At 46.8% G+C, this 8515-nt stretch overlaps 1 protein-coding gene across 8 annotated transcripts in view; it reads left to right on the forward strand.

The window, feature by feature from the left end:
* The window catches only part of TSNARE1 (t-SNARE domain containing 1), a 515090-nt gene that overhangs the window by 44935 nt on the left and 461640 nt on the right, over nt 1-8515 (forward strand). The gene's annotated exons all lie outside the window — the stretch shown is intronic.

An 8515-nucleotide genomic window follows, 5' to 3' on the forward strand; every position in this document is an offset into this window, starting at 1 on the left:
CCTGGTGGGTGTCTTGTGGTGGGTTTTTGTACACTGTTCCCCCCGCGCCACCCCCCCACCCCCACCCCACCCCACCCCCCCCACCCCCACCCCCCCCCCGTAGAGCTGTAACTGGGCTCGATGCCTTTTGGAAAAGTGCTGTTCCTCCTTGCAAGGTCCAGTACTGATCTAAAGCACATTACCATCTCTGGATGGTTTTTTGTCCAGCCTGCCTGTTGAGCTGGCGTCTCTTTATCTTGCTAGTCAACTGGAATGCAGCTGATCCTGTAAAAACGTTGGGCTTTCTGTCCTGCCTAATTGTGTTAAATTGCATTTGCATCCTGAAGAGAGCAACTGGGAGAAGATGTTGAAGCCTTACATGCATTTTTAAATTCATAAATGCCATCAGTGGAGTCTAAAGCATCAGATAACTGACTCTAAAGGCCTTACTGAAATGCACTGATGTTTTTATGTCTTTGAGAGTCATCTTCCTGTGCACTGAAAGTCCAGATCCTACACGTGTTGCTGTCAGCTGTATGGGGTTGAAGGCTCATAACTGAGAAGAGAGCTGGTGTTGGAAATGTGCCATGGGGGCTGTAATATCTATACACCGTCAAGTGAATTTTGCAGTTTTGCAGGGGGTCATATTCTGACACCTGGCATTGCTACTGTGGTAGGACTTTTGTTGCAGAGCAAGAAGATGTTTTCAAATCTGTCTTCCTGCATCAGAGAAAACATTTTCTCTTGGTGCCTCTGTGCCTTGCTAATCCCCACTCTGCTTTTTCAATAATTGGATGTTTGGGCACCACAATAGAAATGCAGTAAAAATGGAGGCAATGGAAAATATGTGCCAGTAAATTATAACTTTTTTCTGGAGATATGTTCCAAAAGTTTAAAGCTCATGAAGGAGGCAAGCCAGTACAGTATGTGAGGTATGACGCTTATTTCTAAGGGATGTTGCCTTCATTTTGTTCCTAGGCATAGTTTTTGACTACATTGATCATTCTGACCTGATCCCACACAGCCTCTTCCATGCAGCAAATTTTAGATTTCTCTTTCCATGATCTTCTCTGCACATGGGATGAGGACCTTCATGTTCGGATTGGTGGCTCCTTGGATGCTGTGATGGAATGGAGGAAACATCCTGTTCATCACAGCTGGGACAGTCCTGCAATTTTAGCTTCTGGATCTTGGTACTGTTGCTGCTTCTTTTCTGTGTTTTCTCATGGGCGTGTTACAGAGCTGTGCTGCTGGTGGGTAGTGTGATGCAGGTGGCCTGGGACAGAAGACAGTATCTCACCCAGCTACTTGGGTGCATGTGTGCGTTTATGTGATGAGTAGAAGATGATTCTCCCTCTGAGTCATGCAATTCCTGTCTCCTTCTATAGGCTGGTAAAATCAGTCAAGGGACAGGGAGGGAAGAAATGGAAAATGTTTCTGTATTTCAAGAGAAAAAGCAACCACTCCTCCGTGGCAGTTATTTTCGCAGAAGTTTGCATCTCAATTTCAACCCCAAAATATGCATCAAGTGCAGGCAGCTGTGTTTGTTGCACCAGAAGGTGTCTGAGATGCTGTCAGTTTTCCTGTGGTGGTCCTGGTAGTGTGATGAGCTGTAGTGGAATGAAGCTGGGTTAATTATCATTGATAATATACAGCTGTGGTTGGCTTCAGGGGCAGCAGGGTTGGCCGATGTAGATGCGGTGCAGCTGTGGCTGGTTCTGTTAAGTGGTTGGGCAGCCAATGAAGAGGGAGCAGCTGCGGAGGAGAGAGAGGAAGAAGCAAGAGAAGGGAGAGCACACGCCCTGGATGAGGTGAGACGAGGCAAAGACAGCAGAGGGGCTGTATGAAGAGTATGCTGGTATGAGATGGTAAAAGACCTTGTTGCAGCTGGCTAGTTTGGAGAGTGCTGCGACAATGAGCCGTGAAGGAATTATCAACCACATGCACAAGGGAGGTAATTTGAAAAAAATCCCAACAGCTGGGGTTCACAGCAAGACCTTGGAAATGACTTGGCTTGATGTATTAGTGCCTCACTGTTGAATGAGGTTATCAGAGTGCCTTGAGGGCTGTGGGTCAGCATCTGTCCTTATGTTCCCTCTTACAGAATTGCTCATGTCAGCTGGAGCTGCAGGGTTCTAAGGCCAGGTGTATGTGGATGTCAGGGTTTTGCCCTGGTCTGGTAGTGCAATGTTACATCTTTGGCCAAAACCTCTGTGTAGAGTAAGCAGTTGATGTGCGCAGTGGGTGGAGATGCTTTCACAGATGGTTCTCAGAAGCTCTTTCTACTTAGGGATGCCCAACCTTGTGACATGTGATGGTTTAGCCCCCTAACTTTGTGTTTGCTCCCAACTGCTCCTTGAGGATTTTACAGAGGTTGTTTTGGTTTTCTCTTGGCTTATAGTTTTACTTCTCTTGTGTTGGTGTGGTGGCAAAGCCAGAATGTGTGAGACCTTCAGTAGTGGTTTCTGAGAAAACACTCATCATTGCCTTTTGCTGCTCTAAAATATCAAGAAACCTGTATTCTCCTCGTCCTCCCACGTCCATTTGTATAGGAGAAGGACTATTGGCCATGTGCGTGGACAGGACAGTGCTCTAAAGGCAGCCTTTTTGTGTTTCAAGCAGCAGCTGGTTTGCTGGAACCATGCTTTGAAGTCTGGTAGCAGCAGAGTGATGCTCTTGCTGTTGCTGCGATTGGAGCTTCCCATTAGCTCTTTCAGCTGTCGGGAGTCTCTTGACATGATGCAGGGAAGTTTCCGCATGATGAATTTCAGGGAGTGAGACGAGGGCGGGTGTACATTTTAATTTTAGTTCTGCATGATGGAAGATGCTTGTGAGCCCATCATATTAATTTCAAAAACTCTTTGGTATTGTGGTTATTTTGCTGGAATAATACAGTTGACTGGGGAATAAGCAGGCAAAGCAGGAATATGGGGAACAGTAAAACCAACCCACGGAGACATAAGTTAGCCTGCACAGCCTGTCAGTAACCACCTGCATGTCTTTCCTGACCCTGTTCCTACCCCTGGGGAAGAGGTTCTGTCCCTGAAGGATTTCTGTGTCCTCAGTCCTTTGGATTGTAGTTACTGGATTGGAAAGACTCCAGTTGTCCAGCTCTCTAGCTCGGCCATCTTCCACTGGTCCCATCTGCTAATTCATCCTCCAGGAGAAACAGAGTCAATGTCACGCCAGCAGGAACTGTCGTAAGCTATTTTCATGTCTAGTGCCTGGGCATGGCATAGGGGAAAGCATGGAGGAATTCCCAGAAAGGCAGTTGAGTAATGGAAGGTGATGGGTCCAGATGGAGCAGAGACATCTTCAGAAAAGGACCCTTCTTCCTCCCCCCTGTTTTCCTTGCAACTGAGCTTTGGCAGCATTAAAACTTAAGGTAACTTCCTGATGAAAGCCTTTGCTTTGCTCAGGAGGGGGAGCTGGTTGCAATCCACTTATACCATTTCAAGCTGGGAAAAATATGGCACTGGGACAGGCAGCTGGTCCCTGCGGTGCATGTAGGACCGTGCATGAAGATGTGAGATGGCCCAGCAGCAAGGATGCAAACACTGGAGTGAGGAAGCATGGGTTGATCTCTCCGCATCAAAAGATGCGTGTACAGGGCAGTGTCTTTGATGATTTGTCTTGGTACCGCCCTGGTTTCCGCCACAGAGGCTCTTTAGATTTTGGGGACGTGGTATACAGATTGGTTGTTTTGCAGCTTGGGGACATTCCTGGAGAATCTACCAGATGAACAACTCTAGATAGCAGCTGTATTGGTACTTGTATATGTTGTACAAGCAAGGCACAATCTGTGCCTCCACCTCATGCTTTTTGTTGTGTGTGTTTGTGTGGTGTTTTGTTTTTTGTTTTTTGGTTTTTTTTTAAATAAGTACCATGTTTGTGTGCTTGGATGGCATTTTCCATTCAAAAAGGGAGGGAAGGAATGAACATGTCACCTCACCCACACTCAGGGTGCTGGGAACGTAACTCGGGAGAATTACTCATGAAACTGCAACTTTATTATCCAGCTATGAAGGATTTCTTCCACCAATTTCCTCAGCCTGGCCACAATCCTGAAATTAATCTCACCTAAACAGTCTGTAGCATTTCCTCTATCAGTGCAGGCAGAAATAATTTTGTTTTGTGGCTGAATGCTTCAGACAAAGAAGAAAAAAAGAAAAAAAAAACCACATGCAAAAACAACCACAAAACAACACCAAAGTACAATTTTTAAATGGGTGCATTCACTCTGGGTTTTAGAAAAGGTTGTCTTCATCCCAGTTCCAAGCAGGTGGAGTGTATCACTGGGAAGCCCTGGATGGATTGCCATGGTATTGTCGTCATTGTGTGTATCAGCATTTAGGAGTTGAGTCTGTTGCAACTTTGTTGGCCTCATTAGAGCTGCTCTTCCTCCTGCCATCTGAAGCTTCAGCCTGCGGTTTCTCTATTCTCCTTGCCTTTGTCATTGAACTTTAACATGCTTCTGTCTGTCATCTCCAAGTTTCTTGCTCCCAGTCCTTGGCCATCACCACAAACGGCTGGCATTGCCCTTGGGCACGTTCATCCTGGCAGAACAGTGGGATGCTTTTCACAACGTTTGCTTTCCAGATGGATCTCCCCTCTCCAAGTCTGCTGTTTTGCTCTGCTGTAGAAAACACAGCTGCCCTGGGGTTTGTTTTGCATGTGCAAGTGTAGGTGGAGCAGATTGGAGAAGACTCAAAGCACCTGGGTGACTGGTGAGCTGGGTGGTTGAGGTGGTTTCCCCCTGTAAACATCTCAGGAGGAGGGGGTAGCAGATGGGATTTGGAGTTACTCTGCCCTCGTAGGCACTGGCAGGATGAGCTTGTTTTTGGATCTTGTTGCTTGGGAGAGTCTGTGTGAGGCTTCAGGCTCTCTTAAGTGCATAATAAGAGAAATACTCCTGTACTTCTCTCTCCTGATGGAGAATCACCTGTGTTTTAGCTGCTCTTAACAATGTCCTGCTGTAAACAGGATTGTGAGCATGCAACAGTTGAAATCAAGGCCTAAGTGCATCTCTCACTGATGTTAAGATTCAGAAGCCCAGGTGTCCCTTACATGCTTGTCATGGTTTAACCCCAGCTGTCAACTGAGCCCCACGAAGCCACTCACTTGCTCCCCCTCAGTGGGATGGGGGAGAGAATCGGGTAAAAATGAAGAAACTTGGTGTTGAGATAAAGATAGTTTCACAGGTAAAGCAAAAGCTGTGCACACAAGCAAAGCAGAGCAAGGAATTCATTCACCACCTCCCATGGGCAGGCAGGTGCTCAGCCCCCCCCAGGGCAGGCGGGCTCCATCATGCCTAGCAGTGACTTGGTACAGTTAGACACTATCACTCCAAATGCCTGCCTCGCCCCTCCCCACCGCCCCTCCCCACCCCCACCCCCCTTCTTCCCCCAGCTGTATGTGCTGAGCATGTTGTCATACAGCCTGGCACACCCCTGGGGTCAGCTGGGGTCAGCTGTCCCGGCTGTGTCCCCTCCCAGCTCCTTGTGCCCCCCCAGCCTGCTGGCTGGTGGGTGGGGTGAGGAGCAGCAAAGCCCTTGGCTCTGTGTGAGCGCTGCTCAGCAGGAACCAGACATCCCTGTGTTGTCAGCGCTGTTTCCAGCACAAATCCAAACCACGGCCCCATACGAGCTACTGTGGAGAAAATTAACCCTATCCCAGCCAAAACCAACACACTCATCATCATACTCTTCCTAAATTTATTTTCCTGGAGCAGAAGAGGCTGGCGGCTGAACTCACGAATTCCCAGCTGTCAGCTCCTGCTGTTTGTTTTCCTTCCTAAAGAAAGGGGGTGAAGCAAAGGTGCTTTGGAATGCCCAGCAGAAAAAGCATGCTTATCAGCAGAGCATTGATGGTCTTGCTGAACAACAAGTTGGAACTAGGGTGTTCTAGGCCAGGCCAGGGGTCCTCAAACTTTTTAAACATGGGGCCGGCGTGCAGATGAAATGGCAGGCAGCCATCTGCGGCTGCTTGGTTTCCCCCCGCCAACCCCCGGTGGGGGGGGGGAGGCGGGTGGGCGAGGGTTGTAAATACCAGGGGCCGGATTGAGGACCCTGGGGGACCGTAGTTTGAGGACCCCTGTTCTAGGCAATAGAGGGCAAATGGCTGGGCTGCGCATCTCCTTGTCCTGCCCATTGGTGTCTAGGAGGCTGATAACATTTCTTCTGTCAGCTGCTAGCTATGGCTGGAGTCTTTAAAAAAAGTTTTTCCCCCATGGGCTAGTTTTACTAAGAGGGCCTGAGAGTGGTGCTGCAGATGTCCCAGGTGTAGGATGCTGAAGGATGAGGTGGATTACCACTCACCTGCTAATGAAGGCTGTGGTAAACAAGAGGAGATGGAGGGGGAGGATTGAGGTGCCTGATGGTGATTTTTCTTAGGTTAAATGGGCAGGTAGTTGGGAATTACATCCTTTAGCCGTAACGACTCAGTAAGATCAATGTTTACAAAACACCTTGCACAGTTTGATCCACATCTTGATTAAACCTCTAGGCTGCTTGGCCATAGCCTGCTTAGTAACACATATATATGTTGCCCTACCTTTTGATGTTTCTCACAGGCAGCTACAAGTAGCTGCTGGTCCGGGGGGGGAAAGGCTGCTGTCACGGGATGTAATTGGCTCGGTATGTTTGCACGGAGTTCACCGAAGGCTGGGATTGCTGCTCTAGACAGATACAAATCTTTGCTGCAATTTTATTTCTGAATTATTCTGGCTGGGGATATTGCATTTTTTAAATTTTTTTTTTAGTGAGTTTTGTATATAGAGCATGCATACAGGACATATACAGCATTTATAAGAAGTGTTTATTAATATCTTAAAAATACTACTGTATTCAGCATATGGTGACCAGAACAGTATAGGAGCTAAACACAGTGTGTGAAGAAGGGCTTCCTTGTTGGCATTAATTGAACAAGGCAAGTAGCTGCATTAATTAAAAGGCCTGTTGTGATAACAGACTGATGAATGGACACTGCATTTTCTTTGTAACAGCAAAGATTAGAAAATACAGCATTCTTAGTAGCTGTTGCAAGGTAGATGTGTATACTAAGGAACCTACGGTTTATCTGGCTAATGTTCATCTTGCACCATCTAGGTGCTGGTCTGGGTGGCATCTTGAAAGCTGCCCAGTGCTCAGCGAATGCAGGATCTGCCTCTCAGGGTTGCACCAGCACTTTTTCCTTGCAGGGGAATTGGGTGCTTTTATAGCCAAAAGGTGTTGTTTCTAGAAGGATGGTTCTTAGCATAAAACCTAAAAATGGAAGTACTTGAAAGGCAGGGGTGTGTGTGTGTGCGTGCAAGCCAGCATGAGAAAGAAACAACCTGCTGGTGAGAAATGCAAAGATCTTGATTCAGCAGGGTTCTCCTTGTTCTCTCAAATTTGACATAAACTGAAGTACTTAACGGGGTTGTGGCCAGCATGTTCCTCCCATGGTAGGTTCAGGATCTTAAAGCAGACAGGACAGTTAAGTAGGTGATTCCCCATCCTCATTGCAAGTTTTAATTTGTTATTTTTTGCAGGTATCTTGCAACCAATTATAACACTCTACTTTTGCACCTCTGCTAATCTGGAAATCTTAAAACCCTTCTGCATTTTTAGAGGTATATATCCCCTTTCTTTTAAAAAGGAGATGTTGTTCCTGTACTGAGCAGTATGTTTTGAAGAATAAACGCTTGCTTTTGTACCTGTTTGCGCAGGCCAGCTCAGAGGCTGCAGGTTGCTGCTGGACACCAGAGCTCATGGCACTGGTGGTGTTGGTGTCCTTTAGCCATGATAATGAAATAGTTTTCTTCCCAGTACTAATCATCTGTCTTACTTTTCCTTCCAGATTAGAACAAAGTCTTGTGTGACCAGGAGAGCAGGACTTGGGAAGCAGTTATTAAGAACACCTCTGCAGGAGAGGGTTACCTACATGTGGAAGGATGGGGCTTGGGCAGATGCATATAAAATTTTTCCCTTGTGTGTTGTGTTTTTTTTTTTTTTTTTGTTTTTTTTTCCCTGGCTTTCATATATAGAAGTTTCACCCTTTTTTGGACTGTGTTGTGGAAAAGGAGAGCTGGTTTATGAAAGTTTTGGTGGTGAGGCTGGGGAGGGAGTCCCTGTGCATCGTGCCTTAGCCTCACTGCTATGGAGAGCAGCCTTATCCAAGAGCTGTCTCAGAGCTTTGGCTGTATTTTCCTGTTCTCCCCACATTGTTGTGCTGTTTCTTTGGTAGTTTTGTGTCTTTGATCTCCAGAACTAGCTATATGCAGAAAAAAAATGAAATATGGAAAGTGGCAGTGTTTTGAAAGATGTGTGCTTGAAGATGACATGGAGAATTAGAGTCATATAATAGTTTGGGTTAGAAGGGACCTTTCAAGGTCATCTAGTCCAGCCCCCCTGCAATGAGCAGGGACATCTTCAACTAGATCAGGTTGCTCAGAGCCCCGTCCAACTTGACCCTGAATGTTTCCATGAATGGGGCATCTACAGCCTCTCTGGGCAGCCTGTGCCAGTGTTTCACCACCTTCACTGTGAAAAATTTC

The sequence above is a fragment of the Falco punctatus genome, assembly GCF_963210335.1.
Source record: "Falco punctatus genome assembly, chromosome: 3".
Lineage (NCBI taxonomy): Eukaryota > Metazoa > Chordata > Aves > Falconiformes > Falconidae > Falco > Falco punctatus.